This window comes from Tyto alba, unplaced genomic scaffold (assembly GCF_018691265.1).
Source record: "Tyto alba isolate M040663 unplaced genomic scaffold, T.alba_DEE_v4.0 Super-Scaffold_2, whole genome shotgun sequence".
Taxonomy (NCBI): domain Eukaryota; kingdom Metazoa; phylum Chordata; class Aves; order Strigiformes; family Tytonidae; genus Tyto; species Tyto alba.
The window spans coordinates 55,229,908-55,248,171 of NW_024881282.1; the positions used below are offsets into that span (position 1 = coordinate 55,229,908).

At 36.3% G+C, this 18,264-nt stretch overlaps 1 long non-coding RNA gene across 1 annotated transcript; it reads left to right on the plus strand.

The window, feature by feature from the left end:
* The first annotated feature begins 2,025 nt into the window (after positions 1 to 2,025).
* LOC116963356 lies at positions 2,026 to 17,623 on the plus strand. Its single transcript, XR_004408104.1, has 4 exons — positions 2,026 to 2,434; positions 3,020 to 3,103; positions 17,060 to 17,202; positions 17,506 to 17,623. It is a non-coding gene; the product is annotated as an uncharacterized LOC116963356 (long non-coding RNA).
* The last annotated feature ends 641 nt before the right edge of the window (positions 17,624 to 18,264 follow it).

Genomic DNA, 18,264 nt, shown 5'->3' on the forward strand with positions numbered 1-18,264 from the left:
TAAATCTGGAAGCGTGGCCAAGCCAGGAGCCATGGCCTGTATCCCAACTCCCTAATCAGAGGAACAAGTCTGTGGAGCACAATGGTTGCCTAAAAGAAGCCAAACAAGGCTAAGTAAATTCAAGTAGAAAAAACATATTTTGACTAAACACATTTCCATGTAGAGATTTCAGAAAAACTAATTAACAACAGAGTTGCTGTTTGGCAATAGAGAACATCTCTGAAGTTTGAATACCTGAAAATAAAAGTACATACCAAATCACAGCTGGATTACTATAAATTACTATAAAGCCCTGAGAACAAGGGCACAGAAAAGATTCAACAGCCAGGAAGCTCCATTTTCATCGGGCAGGTGCACCTGCCACAGATGGGTGGACTGTTTGGTGGATGAGGAATTGGTTGGATAGTAATATACTGAGGGTTGTGGTCAACAGGTCAATGTCTGGATGGAGATCAGTGATGAGTTGTGTCCCTCAAGGGTCTGTATCAGGACCAGTACTGTTTAATATCTTCATCAGTGACATAGTCAGTGGGATCAAGTGCACTCTCAGCAAGTTTGCAGATGACAGTGAGCTGTGTGGTGTGGTTGATGCACCTGAGGGATGGGATGCCATCCAGGGGGACCTGTACAAGCTTGAGAAGTGGGCCCATGTGAATCTCATGAGGTTCAACAAGATCAAGTGCAAAATCCTGCACCTTGGTCAGGACAACCCATCGTATCAATACAGGCTGGGGGATGAAGAGATTGAGAGCAGCAGTATTTGGGGGTACTGGTGGATGAAAAGTTGGACGTGAGGCAGCAATATGCACTCGCAGCCCCAAAAGTCAACCATATCCTAGGCTTCAACAAGAGAAGTGTGGCCAGCAGTCAAGTGCAGTTATTCTGACCCTCTACTCTGCTCTGGTGAGACCCCACCTAGAGTGCTGTGTCCACCTCTGGAGTCCTCAGTACAGAATAGACATGGACCTGTTGGAGCAGGTGCAGAAGAAGGCCACAAAAATGATCAGAAGGCTGGAACACCTCTCCTATGAGGACTGTCTGAGAGAACTGGGGTTATTTATCCTGGAGAAGAGAAGGCTCCATGGACACCTTATTGTAGCCTTTCAGTACTTAAAGGGGGCTTATGAGAAAGATGGGCAGAAACTTTTTAACAGGGCCTGTTGTGGTAGGATAAGGAATAGTGGTTTTAAAACTAAAAGAGGTTAGATTCAGACTAGATATAAATTTTTTTATGATGTGGGTGGTGAAATGCTGGAACAGTTTGCCCAGAGAGGTAGTAGATGCCCCATCTCTGGAAACATTCAAAGGTTAGGAAAAAAAAAGTTAGAAATATTTATGTTGGTTAACTACATGAAATTGTTATGCCTGACTGTAGATGGCCAAGGTTGTCTGGCTGTTCTTTTGCAACCACTAGTGATTTAGATTAATGGAGTGTACATGATGCAGAAGAAAAACACAAAGCTTAGTATACGTTTTTGAATATCATCTGTCTTGAAAATCTTTTCTACTGTATGTTATTTCTTATAGAGCAATTGCACTATGACTATGTCACTGAAATTCCTCATTACCTCAGCACTAAAAATATGCAAGGGACAATAATATCTTTTAAGAACATGTTCTCAGGTGATAAAAGAAATTTTGTATTACCTCTTCTAGCCAAGATAACCACTAATGTAACATGGACAAAAAGATTTTTTTTTCATCATTATCTTCACTCTCACTAAATGTGGAAGATCTTTTAAATGTTTGCTTGGAACTGGAACATGGTTTTAGAAATTTCTTGGCACTGTTGGTAGATTGTGGAGAGCTGTTTTTCAGCAGTAAAGGTTGGGATCTTTATTCCTGCATTGGAATTTGAATTTGAGTGAGTAAAGCTGAAAGATTTTCTGAGGAACAGAAGAGGATTCAAAGCAAAGTGATAAGTAACAGAACACTAAAAGGAAGCAGGAGTTGGTGAGAATGCTTGTTTTTTTGGAGCCACAGGCAAGGACATGGTAGAACTGTATTTTTCCCCTCTAGGAAATAATACTGCAAAATGCCATTGATGTCAAACTCTACTGAAATGGAATTTTCTGACAAAAAGTGGGAATACAGCATAACATTGTCAGAGATGGGAAGTTTTGAGAAATACAAATCCAAAGGCTGGATTTTCTCATACATTTGCAACTTTCTCTTTCTCTGGTGAGTAGGATTCCTAATAGTGTCATTTTATTGCTGATAAAACTGTATTCTTTGACAGAACTCCATATATTGTACTAACAGTGTAAATACAGAGAAAAAAGTGGCTCCAGAGAGACATGTTTTAGAATATGAAGTAAGAATCATTGTTTTGTGATTTTGCTTTTGTTTTGTTTTTGCTCACAGAAATACATTAGCAATAGAAATGCTAATGAGAAGTTGTACACAGAAAACGGCTGATAAAGAGGTGTCTTTCGTAAGTTTCCTAAGGGACCATCAGGAAATTAATCTAGACAGCAGTAACAGCCAGTATTTATCAGACTACCCCAAAATTCTCTTTGCAGTAAAACAAATATAATCTGTTGGTGATATCACTGGGATCCATAGGACATATGGAGGGCAAACACATTGGGAATTTTGTTCTTGAAATAATTTCTGTTAATTTTTATCATTATTATTAATCTCTCTCATGAAAGATGCCCCAGTCTTCAGTTAAGTAGCAAAACATTCTATTACATCTTTTAATCTATACATTTTTTATTATAATAATTTAAAATTAAGAATTAAATCAAGGGTTTGACATAGAATAAATCCTTTTTTTCTTTCTTACTTTTTTTGATCTCTGCTGTCAGGGAAAAGTATATAATACAGTACAAGACTGACTTTTCCCTCTTGGATTATTGCAGTATTCTTTTAAAATATAAGAAAGATCTTAGGGCTCAGTAAGGTTCCACAAAACCTTTCCATGTAAATGCCATAGTGTAACATATCTTGATATATCATCTTATTTAGATTCCAGACCAGATAACCAGATTTAGCCACACACTTCTCTGTGTTTCAGCTGAGAATTTCAAGGATGTCTGTGAGGTGAAGTATGGATCTCCTGGTGACATTACTGAAGACTACAGGGACTTCATTAGATACAGTAAGTGTGAAAAACCAGGCGTGTTTATAGGTGGTATCTAGAGGTATGGTACAATAGGGTAACATCTGAGTTATGCAATGATGTTTTAGTAGCCCATCAGGATAACCGAGTACATAGAGGAATGGTTTTATGTAACATTTTCCCTATTTTTTTTTTTTAAATTGATGAATTCCCTCAAGAAACTGAAGGTATGGCTATAAGTTGTTCATGAACGAACATTTACAGTCAACAGCCTTACCTGGGGCAAGAGAGCAAATCAGAAAATGAAACTATAGGCTTAAAATTTGGGAATCATAGGAATTGTAGAATGTGACTAACATTTTTGATCTTTTAAATCCAGTACTTCCAACTGGAATGAGTTAACTGCTTATGTTCCTTGATCTTGGGCGGTAGAACCTAGCTTAATAACAATGAAATTCAGATGGCATATCTGCTGCATCATCCAGCATTATAAATTGGGGGGAAATCTTGTTTAAATTTATGACCTGACAGTTTCTATTTCACAGTTAAATATTTCACTTAAAAAAAAAAAAATCTGGGAAGAAAAAAAAAATAATCTAAATTTGCAAGCTTTTGAAATGCATTTAAAAACATTACATTATATTACAGAATGCCTGGGGCTAGTCTTATATAGAGAAATTTCTATGTTAAACATGGAATAGTGTGGTTAATTGTTCAGATAGAGTGTGAAAGTTTTTGCAGTGGCCAGGTTACACGAACACAGTTTGCAGCATTTTCCAACTATGGCTTGGTCCAAGTTGAATTTTGGAATTATGAATTTTTGATTACTTTTGGCCCAAGGTTTTGGAAACAAAATCCTTGTTTACTTGATAATACATTTGTCATCAGAAAGATTGAAAGCATCCCCATGGAGTGATTAACCATTCAGGAATGTTACACATCCCAGATGGGAAGGTGGGATTGACCAAGCAGAGGCCTCCTCTCTCCACCCCTTCTCACGGCATTTGTATCTAACTGACAGTCATATGGAATTTAGCTCTGCAAATAGCAGATGATGCAGCTGGAGACATATAACGCAACATCTGTTGTATGTTGAGACACATCAGTAAAAGGAAGGGCTAGGAGTATATTAATCAGTCATCAAGTCAGCAAAATGATATTTCGGGGAAAAAAAAATAGAAAAAAAAAGAACCCCCCAACAAAACTAGTAGAAGAAATCAGAGATGTTTTCTATGGAGGTAGAGAGTGTCAACGATACTGGTGAAGTATTGTCTTAAGCACTAAGTTGTTGCCATTGATGATCAAGACAGGTGAGCTGCACAAACGTGTAAATTACTAGAATGGGTGGAGAATAAGGGTCAATATTACCAGCAGATATTGCAAGAGTAAAAGGATACCTGTGAAAGAATATTTTTGTTATTTAGGAATAGATCAGAAGAATACAAGCTATAGGAAAATAAAAAAGTATTAAATTTAAAGTATAGTATTAGCATATGATCAAATTATTTTAAATTTATCATGAACCTATTTAGGCTGGAAATTTAGAAGCTGTCTTCACAAAGAAAAAAGAAACTTCCTTAGATTGGTAAGTTGACTGTAATCAAAGGTTTCTGTGGATCTTTCATTAGTTTTTAGTGATGCTTGTATCAAATGCCCTCCTCTATAAGAAGACTTTTGATATTTATTGCAGAGATAGGGGTTTGAAAAAGAAAAAAAGAAATGTAATGATATTGTCCCTTTGATAGGCAATGAAATGTTGCCTCCTAGAGCTCGTACACATTGTTAAATAGTAGACATACTGCAATAACTTGAGAAAGTGCAGTCTATAACCATTTACTTCAGTAATGATCATACTAGACCAATATAGGACAAGAGGCTGGGCTGACAAGATGGGAATGAAAGAGAGACTGGCCATAAATTGCATGTGAATTTAGGTGACAATGTAATAGAAATTTTGGAGTTTTGGCAGGTCAGAACTTTTGACAACATGAAACTTCTTGTTTCAGTCTTCCTTTATCTGTAGCATGTTACATCTTTGCAAAAAAAAAAAAAAAAAAAAAAAAAAAAAAAAAAAAGGAGTAAAAATAGGAGCATACTGAATAAAGCAGGGATATTTGCCAAGCCTCCAAGCCTGTTGTCATATTATCCCTGGGTCCTTTACACTGGGCCATGTTCAGTGTTGACAGTTTATGTTTTGAACAGGTAGATGAGAGAAAGTAAATTAATTTCACTGTTAGTATGCTTTTCACTTGCAAGGAAAAATATATCAATACCAGTGGTCAATACAGGAAGTAAGGCATTTAGATCCCTTAAATAATTATTCAGCTTGAACGATGACTAACATGATAACAGTAGGTAGGAAATTTTAGGTTGCATTCTTATTCTGCTAGAGGATTTACAGATTATGACAGTCCTTTATGGTGGAAACACTAATTCACATCATATTTGTACAGAAGTTGAGCTGAAAGCAGTGATTTATCTATCTAGTCTCAGGTGAGGATGATAATGAGGAAAAGATGGAACATGACACTTGCAGAAGAGTGATCTTAATTGAAATAATTTTTGCTGTAATTCTGTTTCTCAAGTATTTTTATACAGCCTCTCCAACACACAGAAAATATTACTTAAATTGCAGAGTCAAATATTTCAGTACTCAAGAAAAATCAATTTAATGAGGACAAACATAATTCATCTGATATTTTAGAGAAAACTGTCTTTATTATTTTGATTTTTTTTTTTTTCTGGTTTTACTTCTAGATGTAGTCAAGCATTACTGACCACTCATTTTCTAGCACCACTGGAAATATGCCATAGAGTCTCCATTGTGATGTTTTCTCCCAAGAAGTCAGTTTGATAAATTTATATGCATAATGCAATATCATGCAGGGATATCTAAGTGTATTGTGAAAGGGTTAGCTTGGCTACTTGGTTATCTGAGCATTGTTTAGCCCATATTAACGTGTCTTGTTCCTCAAACCATTGTACTTATGCTTCTTTGCATGACAATACATTTGCCATCAAAGTGCAAGGTTTTTCATGTTGTATTCAGTTGCATTTCTGCTGAAAAATTTAGATGGAGACATTGTAGTATTGACGTCCACAATTTAGGAAAATACTGTTTACAAAGGTCTCAGGTAATTATTTTTTACTACTTCTGGAGTTTTTGACTTATGCAAAAGATGGTCTTGGAATGCCTTTAAAGTAAATGCTGACCCCTGAAACACACATATATAAGAACTGGTTCTGGTACAGATGATCTGGATGATGAGACAGAAATATTTGCAAGTGTTCTGTCATAATGTCTGTATTGAGGACCCCTTGACTTCAAACAAAAAAAAAACATTCTACAGGGACTGTCTTCTCTTTTGAACAAACTGTGAAGTTCAATGCTTTTTCCATCTGATCTTAACATGAATGTTAGATTATCTGTTAAATTCGATAATGGTTATAAATTGTAAATTAATCCTGTTGCATATTTTTCTCTCTGCCCCATTTTCTATTTAAAATTTCAATCTATTTCCATTGGAAAGTTGCAGTGAGCATTCCTGATGGAAATTTTTGAATGATGGAAAGAATGACAAGCTACTTAACCACATTTCTGTTGCAGATGCATTCATACAGGTACAACTTCACAGGTATTGCAGTTATTATGTAATAGCTGCCACGTCTGACTTTTAAAAAGACATTGCTCTTTCAATTCAATACAGACAGTATCTGACAAAAGAAAGTATTTACTGAATCCTGAGTTAAGGTGGTCTCTGGGTTTGTGCCCTACCTAAGGAGTAAGGTCAGTGAAATTTAACCTTTTAAAACCACAAAATTCTGAATTATAGGATGTCAAGATGTTAATCTGCCATCCTTGAACAATGCCCTTAAAAGTCCACAATATACAGATTCAAACTTAGTCTTTGCCAACAAAGTCATATTTCAGAGGAAATAGAGCCCTTGATAACTTTAGGACAATACCTAACACCTTTTTTTTTTTTTTTTTTATTACCTTTTTAAAGATAAAATCTGTGGCTAAGTGATCTATGATGAGTGGAACCTATCCCCACATGGATCACAACTAGGAAGTAACACCAGATATGCTACTTTTTACAACCCCTTTATACACTTTCACAAATTAAGTTTATTTTTCTGCAGAATTTTCACTCTCACAATGCTGAAAAATCCATGGCAAGACAAGGCTTGAATTTCTTTGCACTGATATTGGATTAAGACACACATACACCTCTCTCTCCTTGAATACACCCAGTACTGGCTCAGACCCAGATCTCCTCAAACTTCCAAGCTGCTCCAACTAATCCCTTCACCATTCAATATCACTGAACTTAGTACAGTGAATCCATCTAAAATGCATGTGGACTTTTGCCATCTGGGGAGGAAGAGTAGAGCCAATGCTTCACTGACATGTATTTTACTATTATTTTTCTTGATATTCACAAGTTTAAGTTACATGCATAACTCCTTTCTTCCTGATTTTCAGATATTTGAAAGCAACTGGATTAAAATTTCTGGAAAGGAACATGACTGCACTGATATTTTGAAACCTGGTAAAAGTAATTTTTTGTCAGGCATTTATTATGTACCACACACTTCAGTCCCAAACAAACATAATTTTGCTACAGGCCAAGGTAAATTGCCTGGAAACATTTTACATAGTGTAGAGAAACAGGAAGGGGTATTATGTGGCTGCTTGGAGCTTCTGTACATACTTGGGAACATGCAAAAATTTTGTATAATAGAGCAGAGTGAGAAGAATGCATGGGATACAGTAAGAAAAATAAGTTAAGGTCAGAAGATGCTTTCATGATTTAAAACTATGGGGTTGGGATCTGGAGTAGATGACAGACACAGAGGGTTTCTCTGCAGTGATGCTGGCAGGGAGAGTATAACTGTCCTGGGACTAAGCAGTAGGGAACAGAAACATTGTGAATAACAGAGGAAATGGGATCAAGAACAGAATCTGCAAGAATCTCAGCAGACAGCTTAGCCCAAAAATAAAATAAAATTTTACAGATTTCTTTTGAACTTGTGGATGTCTGTGGCATTGTTTTGTATCAGGAAAGTGAATAGTTTTGTTCTCTGTTCGTCCTAATAGGAAAGTGTGGGACTCAAGAGAGAAACATATTTTCAAACTACCAGTCACCCCACAAAACATGAAAAGAGACTATGATAACTGATCAGGTATTTGGTAGGGCCCGTGGAAGCAAAACTGTTTGAGAAAATGCATCATTCTCATTTGGTGTGGCTGTGTGAATGCAATGACATTGTACAAGGGGTGATTACTGTTGAGGTGATAAAAGGCAGTAGGGAGCCATGAATAAGGATATCTAAAGAAGGTCATAAACACATGATTCATCAAGAAATGAGAATTCTTAGAAACATTTCAGTTTTCAAACTCTTGTGCAAGGCTTCCTTTAGGAAAAGGACTGTCTGAGTATGGAATTAGAGCAGTTCCTTGTTCTCTTCTGTTATCAAAATAAATGCTGGATCATAACATACAAGGTAGGTGTTTCCGTGTTGAAGGATAATTACAAATACTTCTCCAGTTTCTACCTACAGGAACAGCTACTGAAATTGCACATCTGTAAATAACAGAATAACTCTATCTGATAAAATTTTGACTGTAAGGAGAAGAAAAAAGGAGAGAAAGCAAAAGAGAAAACAAAAAATAGAGGTGTCTTTTAGACATTAATTTGACTGTGCACAAAACATTCAGAGTTCTAGATTTTACCCAGCAGTCCTCTAAATAATGTTTTGTCTCAATACAGTTTTAGAAGTGCATGGTGGATAATAGTGTGAATCTGAAAATGTGATAAAAATAATTCAGTATAGTTTTTTTTTAATATTGCCTTTATTACTGTAACACAGAGGCTGTATGTGAATACAATACTTCTACAGCTGTTGTTAGGGAACTGACTGTAGAACTAGATTGGTGTTATCAACATTTAACTGTGTAATTGGAATAGTGGTGCAACACAGAAAAAGTATTACCAGCTCTCAGTGTCTGGGGATGTTCAGGGTTTTTGGATAATGCTGTTATTTCAGATCTGGATAACATTGCACATCCATCATAATGTGTAGTCCACTGTCCCAGCTCATGAAGTTTGGATCCTCAACAACTTATGCATTTGGAATGCAGTTTTCATAACATGGTCTATGTGTTTCTTTCTCATGCAAAATGTCCTTGACATGATATAATTCATTATTTATTAGGACATTATCAACATCAATATTTCAATAACACCTTTCTCACCTGCAATAAAAGCAGGCCAGATTAACCCTAATATTGAAATATGTTTTGTGGCTGCTCATCAAATATATCTCATCCAAAATATAAAAATATTTTATTCATTTTTTATTTGTAACATCTTCTCTCCTTTATATTCCAAGTGAAGCAAAGAAAGGACATGAACAACCTAAAATTGTGAACCCTTGAGTTTCACAGTATCCATTTACTAATGTGGATATTTTGTGCTGATATGTTGTGTTGCTTGTTGAAATTTCAGGTTTATTTGTTCTTTACCTTCTTTTATTCTGAGATAACTCCTTAATTGTATTTTTCAGTGTTGTTAAGAGAGAAAAATGTGTTGTGTTCTGTTTATTTTTAGATAACATGGGCAAGTCCAAAGTTTCATATAGGAATAAAGAGCCTTTGAGTTCATATTGCTTATACTATATTTGGTTATTGTTCCATTTAGAAATTTCAGTCAGTGTTTAAACTTTGTTAAAGTATATAGCAGATATGACTTACAGGAAAGTCATTAATAATTAAGAGCATTTATAATTTTCTTATCCATTAACAAGTATGAGAAGAAGGAAGTGATTTTCACTTCCTATAACTCATGAAATATTTCTGTCTTTTAGGTTCTAAATTATGTAACCAATAGCTTAGAAATATACAGTTATTTCCATCCAAATCTTTGTTTACATTTCATATATATTATGTCAGCATCTAAGGAAAAACTTCATGATAGAACTAGTGACTATTCTTAAACTCTGAAATAGAATATTTGACTACATTTTGTAAAGAAAACTTAGAAGAATGGAAAATTTATTGATTGGTTTTAAAAAATGTTTTAATGATGACAAGTATTTACAATTTATGTCAAAGAAAGAAATAATCTTAAGGATCCTAAATCATGGAAGAAGAAACAGAAATAAAGGTTCACGCAGAGCTCAGATTACTTTTCACAGTGACCTACAGACTAGCAGTCTTCAGAATTTAGTGTATCATCACAGACAATAGGGTGATAACATCTGCTAAAATAAAATGGATCGTGGTTGTATACAGATTTGTAAATGATCAAGAGAACTTTAAAAAGAGTTAATCTCACTTAACTGAGACACATTGCTGGCACCTCCAGGGAAAGAGTGAATGCTGAGAGAATGTGCAAGTTACTACTCGGAATTAGCTTTTGCTTGTGTAGTGTAGGAGTTATTTCTAACAGTAATCAAACCTCAGGTAACCTGTTTGGTCTGGTTATGAATCATGTGTGGTTGGAATCAAGTAATCAAAATAAAATTTAACCAGAAGTGCATTAAAGAGGTGGATAAAAAGAGATTCATGGCCCAGCCTACCTGGCAAATCTCATTTATCTGTTTTTGAACAATGAAGGCTTTACACTGAAAAGCCTTTTTAGGAAATGAAGGATTTGACAGTGTTCAGGATCTATGTTTTAGTGCTTATCTACATTAGTGCAAACTCTTAATCAAAATATGCTATACCATTATGAAATTGGGCTTGCATACACAGACTGTAGCTCGGTCAACCTCTACATATTGATAAACTCAGCCTGTTTAGGAGACAGACCTATAGAAAATAAAAATGTTTTGGAAATATCATCTCATCAGTAATCGCTCATTTTCAAGAGATTAACTATAATGAATATGAATTGGCCACACTCCACTTCAAAGGAATAGCCAAATTTTAAGATTTATATCTCTCAGGACCCCCCACCCTCACCCACTCTTTTCTTCTGATCTGTGAATTTTGCATTGTACTTTGCATTTTCACATATGACTGTATCTATTTCTCCTCTGGGTAAACAGCAGTGAGGGAAAGAGAGAAACATGGGCCTTACTGATTCTTCTCCCACACTGCTTTGTATGTGTCTGAAAGAAAAAAAAGTGTTCCTGATTCTAATTCCTTATCTAGATAGCTGTTTATGTGTGTATACTAATTTAGGCAAATTTCCTAGCTGATTACAGCTATTCTAGCCTGGTGAGGGGTGGGTGTAATTGATAACTTGTCAGTAGTATCTAATTCTCCTTGGCATGGATGATCATGGCTAAAATGTAGATTAATCTTCAGGGGTCTGCTGAAGCAAATGTACCACCCCAGAAGTGGAGATGTGAGAGAAGATATCAGAAAGAGAATTGGTAGTGGAGTAAAAACCAAGACTTCACAGTGAAAATCAAAAGACATAGACAAATTGGTTTTAGCCAAAATGACAGAATGATCTATTAACATGTAAAGCTGTTAGATTTAATATCTCTGTCCATTCAGGACAGTATACTAAAGGAGGCTTCTTTTCTCTGCAATGCTCTTCAAGATAACTTTACTTCTATTTTAACTAAATCAAATAAGTAACAGATAATTTAAACATTCACTATTCATTTAAGACAACCCACAAGCATTTTATGAATTTTATCTTTTATTGTTTCAATTATCTTCTTCCAAATTCCTTGAGAGATTTCAGCCATGTATTGTCTTCTCATTTATTACCAATTGAAAATTAATGAAGAGAGCCTTTTGAAGACTGTAAAGCTGGTCACTCAAAAATTGCTGAATGTCAGATCTCTCCTTCTGTATAAACTTATTTAGTTTGTATATGGATTTTGAGATAGTTTTTATTGATAAAATTGCTTTCCAATTTTCTGACTTCCTGGTAAAAACAGCAGGCTGTGTAGAATCTCCAGTATATACTGGAGCAAAAAAGGTCTAGTTTATTGAAGGTGGGGTCTAATATTGTAGATAAACTGACCTAACTCCCAATTCCTGATCTTAGACTGTATGTCCCATCTCTATTGTGGCTGGCTTATTGTTTTTTTTTGTTTGTTTGCCTGGTTATTTTTTTTATCCCAATAGTTCATGGAATTAAAGTGGAAGAAAGCTTTTTACACTTTTGTGGGTTAGAATTGTTTTTTCCTGTTATTTTTCTCATTGAATATGCATATTATAGGGCAACAAAACCAGAAGAGCTAGCAGAAGGCATGCAGCAGAATTGGGAGTTCCAGACTGGAAGCTATGAGATCAGTTTATCTTTAGCCACAATTTGAGTTTTCATTTAATTTTTATTTTTTTCTCTATCAAATACAGAAAAATTAACCTTCCCAGAGGAGGGTCCAGTCTTAAACTAGACATCTCCCTCCTCTTTTAAGGGAAGAAAAAATAGGAAATAATAGTAGAAAATAATATGAAATGTCCAGTGCTTCTATTCCCTTGGGATTTAGTCAATCTAAGGAAATAATTACTGATGGTGATATGGACTGAAACAGAGAGTGTATCACCTTCATAGCAAATTCGAAGATCTGGATGAATAGGGTCTTCACCCCTTCTCTTAAAACTGAGACATTCATATTATGCCTGTGGACATAAAAGAGAAAAGGAAGACTGACTGTGTTGGATTATTAGGACACTCAGCTGGGAGTGAGGGAGATGATTCTAGTTGTGCCTAGCAGGTATGATAGGCAATTGGAGTGCCAGCTGAGAGGTACCTAAGTTTTAGTGGAACACACCATGTGTCTACAAGGGAATAAAATGTACCTTTTCTGTACAGAAAGAACAGGAGCAGAAGAAAACATAGCAAATGTATTGATGTAGACTGTTCAAGAAAGCTACATCTCCAAACTGAATATTGTCTTGAACATAACATGGACACTGGAAAACAAACTATTGTTCTGTCTAGAGACACAGTAAGAAATGTGGAGAGTAATCCTGGCCTTGTGCAACACACAAAAATTCAGATAGGGAAACTGGGGAATCATTCATACTTTGGGTGATTTTAGCTAGGTGCAAAGATAAATCAGATCTTGATAAGATAGATTTCATAATTGTTTGGGAAGAAGAAATAGCTAGGCCAAAAGATCAGACATGCATTTTAAAAAAAAAAAAAAGACTGTATACTGTAGGGCAGAAATCATTAGAGATATAAAATATCTTTCCAAGACATCTTTAATAGAAGAGGTAATACATCAGCAGAATATGAAACAGATAAGAGAACCCAATTATCCTGGGATAAATGTAATAAAAATAGTCCTACTGTGCACAAAATAAACCTCTCAATGGTAATTTAGGTAGATTGGTTACACTTGGTATTCTAGAGAGTTCAAGAACATGCTGAATGATTTCTTTCTTCAGTAGCTAGATTTCAATAGGAGGAGATGATCACAAGTAATTTGAACAACTATGGTAAAAAAAATATCAATCACTAGCTACTGAAGAAGAAATTTTGCGGCAAACAATATGTGTTCAATATTGTGCATTGATTGTGAATTTTTTTTTTTCCTTTGAGAAGAAGTTTGTAAGCTTTTAGTACGTTTTTTAGGGAACTGTGGATCTGCTGGTTTATGTTTGGAGTTATGTTTTCTACCTGAAGTACAGTCCCAAAAGATATAAATAGTTGAAACTATTCAGATTATTAAGGTGTGATACATAGTCTAATGTAAGATGAAACTATGCAGAAGCATAGCTAGACATCCAGATAAGCTCTGAAAATGATTCTTGTTGCAGATTTAAAACACAACAAGTAAAAGGCTAAAGAAACCATAGAATTAGGTGAAGTGTCTTGTTATGAGATATGCATAATTCTTATTAGGATAGAGGTGAGTCCTTGACCTGCAGAAAGAATATTATGTACAAAAATTTGTGGGACCTTCATGTTTTGGGGAAGTTTTTATCTAGCCTAGTTGCTTTCTTAAGGGCCTTTCTTAATCAGTGAAAGTGCAGAACAGATAAGAGCCATCAATCAAAACATGGAGTTTGAAATTCTTACACAATTCAAACAGAAGGTAGCTGTGCTGACATTCGAGTACAGTAGGTGCCAGACAAAGCTGTCACCTGATGCTTGTAAGCAGGGCCTTGAGGGCATGCTTGTGCAAAGGCAGGATGATCGCTTGAGATTCACAGCATATGCTTCCAAAGCTTGGACTGAATCTGAGCATTTGTGTGCAGAAGCAAATAAAGAGGATCTCTAGCTGTACTGTATGCAAGAAAGGAAATGTGTTGGTTCCTTTTTCCTGAGGGAGACCAGGTTTGGTAGAAGAGTCATGGGTTTTGAAAGACAACTACAAAAAAGAAGTTAGAAAAGGCTTCTGGATTTCAGAAACTTTTATTTTTCAGTTTCAATTGTACAGTTTACACACAGAGATGAAAGAGGAAAAGGCACTGTGGTAACAGAAAATTTGTCTTCAGCTTGGGATAGAAATGAAGTAGGAAGATATAGGAGTCTGATACTGGAACTAGGTGAGCCTGCTCAGAAAAACTGCTTCACAAGGTGTGACAGTTCTCTCAGAGGACACAGTCTGTCACTGCAGAAGTTGCAACATAAAATCAAACTGCCAAAGATAGTGATGGTTATTAACATCTTGCCCTTATAACAACTTTGAAGCAGATCTTTGTGACAGAGATGATACTGTGTTTAAGAACAAGAGGCTTTATTCTGTGTTGATTTCAGAAGGTTGGTTGCTATTTTCCACATGTGGTGGTAACAGAAAGATGAATATTAAACATAAAATTAGGTCGATTCAGCTTGTAGTTAAGTTACAGAGTAGTATCCTTTAATCTGATTCTTTCAACTGCTCCAGTGTTGTTCAGATGAAAACAGATATCAGACCATTAAACTATTTAACCAAAAATAATGGTATTGTATGCTGTTGTAAATACTATAGGAGATTTTGTGAGAGGTACATGTATCTATATACATGCATATATATGGAGGGGAGATAAAGATGGGAAAAGACAGGCACAATGGATCAAATCTGCTAACACGATAGAACTGGGTTTATGTGTATATTATTCAAATTAAAACAAAATGTAAAAATATGGGCAAAGAAAATAGTGGTCCTTGAGGAATGTTGCCTTATTACGGGGAAGTGGCAGCTAAGCAAAGCAACCTTATAAATAATATAATGCATATTTCAGAGCCTTCTTTGAGGGAAGACAGGAAAGAGGTGGATTCTGTGTGTCTGTCTTCTAAAAAAGAACAAACTGTTGAGTGCAAAAGCATCAGAGGAAGTGCTGAGCAATGAAACACAGAACAAATACCTAGTAGTGTGTATCACCTCTTTGGAAAGGGCTGTTGAAGGATAAGTAATGTACAACTTTGTGTTGCAAGGCAACACCTCTGGAACATTCTTGTAAAACTGGTTTGACGTCTGTATACAAGGAGAACCAGCTTGGATACAAGGACAGGTGCAGACCTTTCCTCCTCTTCAGATCTTAGAAAAATATTTGTAGCTTGTTTGCTAAATAACAAAGGTTTGCCTTAGAAATGAGTCCAGGGACAGAAATTTCATTACTTGCAGGATAGCTGCAAGTGCAGGTCTGGTTGTTGGACAGTGAATGCCATGGCAAGCTGCTGTGCCCACTGCAGCTCCTGCCCTGCCAGAATGGCTGGCTTTCCTGCCAAGGAAGCCAAGGCAGGCCTGGTGGGTGCCCAGGTCTTGTCTTGGATCTATACTGGGGGAAATGGGAACTTGGAGTGAGCCATGGGGCTCACCAGCTTTCAGCATCAGTGTTTAGCATCAGTTCTCAGATGTTAACAGCCACCTAACAACATTACTTTGCCCCGGAGGCTGCTCACTTTGTCTCTTAGCCTAATCATTGATTTTTAGTCTAGTTCTAGTGAGACTAATCTGACTGCACCTGTATTCTTTCTCCTGTTTGATTATCAAATATACTTTTCTCAGCTCAGCAGCTCCATTTCCTGAAGCCCTGCTAACTGTCAGTCCTTTTCTCCTTGTTTTCTTCTTTCCCACTTGGGATATTCTTCAGTTCTGTTTTCTTCTCTATGAAATCTATACCACAATATGCTCCATCACCCATTAATTTGTTGCTATTTTTCCTTGCTGAGTCATAGATTTGGATCTTGTCTCCCCTTTAGGTCAATGCTTAGGATTCCTCCTCTATATTTCTTACAGCCTGGAGAAGCAAGAGTGTACCATAGACAGCCAAGAGACAGATACCATTTTATTCTTTCCAGTTCTAGCATTTATGCAGTCCCACTCCTACTTTCCTGACTGTGAAAACTGTTAAGTGAAAAGTCTGACATTTCATACAGTGACATCATAGCTTTGGTTTATATTTGGATTGTATGAGCCTGTTGCCTAACCCGTGACTTACTGCAGAAGCTATGAAAGAATATATGGTCTAGAAGCACTATGAAGATATGAGGGGACTGAGCACAGTGAGCTGCTCTGCAGATCTGGTGCCTGTGCTGTCTGGTTTGGCACTGTGTGAAACTCAAGCATGCTACATGGAAAGTTTTTATTAATCTTGTATTAGTGTTAACTGAGGGCACTGACAGGCCCCCGCCCATTGTATCAGGATCCTCATTTAAGCTCAGGCTGGGGTTAGTGGTCCTGGTTTAAGTTATGACACAGTTGTATCTGTGTTAAGACCCTGTCTCCTGGATGGATCATCTGTATGGACACCAGCCCTTGTTCATCACTTGCTCCTTTCTCAGGCTGTCTGTAGACCCTATTAGCAACCCTGTCCAACATGGTCAGCCCCAGGAGCACAACCACCATTGGTGTTGATGTCTATTCTGGCTTCCCAACCCTGAGAGAGCAGCCATCTGTTGCTGTGCCCTGACACTAGTTTGCCTCTAATATACGCAGTCTGACCCTCATATATGTACTTTGGCCAGTCTGGAGGCTGGAAAAAAAAAAAAAAAAAAAAAAAAAATCTGTATCAAATGCTTCTGTTAAAGCAGAGCAATGATACCAAAAGAGTACAGAATTATATTCAGTTATCCTTTCTCCCCACAGAGCTTCACAGTGTGCAGATCCACATCAGCTTTAACATCACGAGGAAGTTATTTATGGAAGATACTGTAGGTGGGGAAAAGAAAATTCCATCCCTTGGAAGAGTTGGCTGCTTATGCAGTTCCTCCATGTGATAGATGTCTCTGGTAGGTGTTTGTCTTCATGGCAGATTTCTGTCTAAAGTTGTACTACTTCCTTCAGTGCATTGGCTCTTGTAGCCCTTTGCTCGGGTCCTGACCTTGATTATACATTCTGTTTTATGGATAAGTGCAGGATTCAAAAAAACCCCTATTGTTGTACTTCTTAATTCTCTAGCCAGTTCAAGATCCTTCCTCTTGCAGAAAATGTTTGAGATTAATACATGACTTTTGGGTTTGCCGGAAAAAGTAATGAAGCATTTGGACCTTTAGCTTGTGGGCCTTTTATTTAATTTTATTCCTCCCTCACAGCTTGGATCATGGAGCTGGAGCTGAGGGAGCAGGCAGTCATGCCTTCAAACTGTAATTTGCCTTCAGCTGTAGCATTTCTTGACATATGAACACAGTCCCCAAATGTAAGTGCTGCAGTGTTCCCATTCATGTTGTTTCTGTAACTGAGTACTTATGGCATACTGATATAGGAGCCCTCTTTGTTCAAGAATGTGTGCAGTATGGTTTTGTACAAAATCTATTATACTGGGTAACTATGGATTGTCTGAGTGGCTGGATGTGTTAGTATCTAAAGACATTTATTATTTCTTGTTGCAAAATATTTTTCCTTCACACTTCTTGTTCTCTGTGTTTTTTGTGATTTTACTCTGTTACTTGATTGTTATTATGCTTGTTTATTTTGGGTAGAAGGTTATTAGTGTGTTGTTTGTAAATGATTCTTTTTCAAAGAAGGATTTTTTTTTTTTTTTTCTAATTTCTTCTATTTTAGGTATCTGGTTTATCTCATTTGCTAATTATATCAGCTAATCTTCCCAACCATATGACTGTATTGCATGTCTGGTCATATGACTGAATTAGTTTCTTATGAATTTGTGATCGTTTTCTCCTTAAATGCATGCAGGGCAGCGTACAACTCCTAGTTATCATCTAGTGAATAAGACTTTTATTTAAAAACAGATTATATATTTCTCCCCTCTGGCTTGATATATTATTCTTAAACCATTTTAAAAATAAGGCACTTTTTTTATTTTTTCCAAGCTCTCAAACTGAAATAGCAAC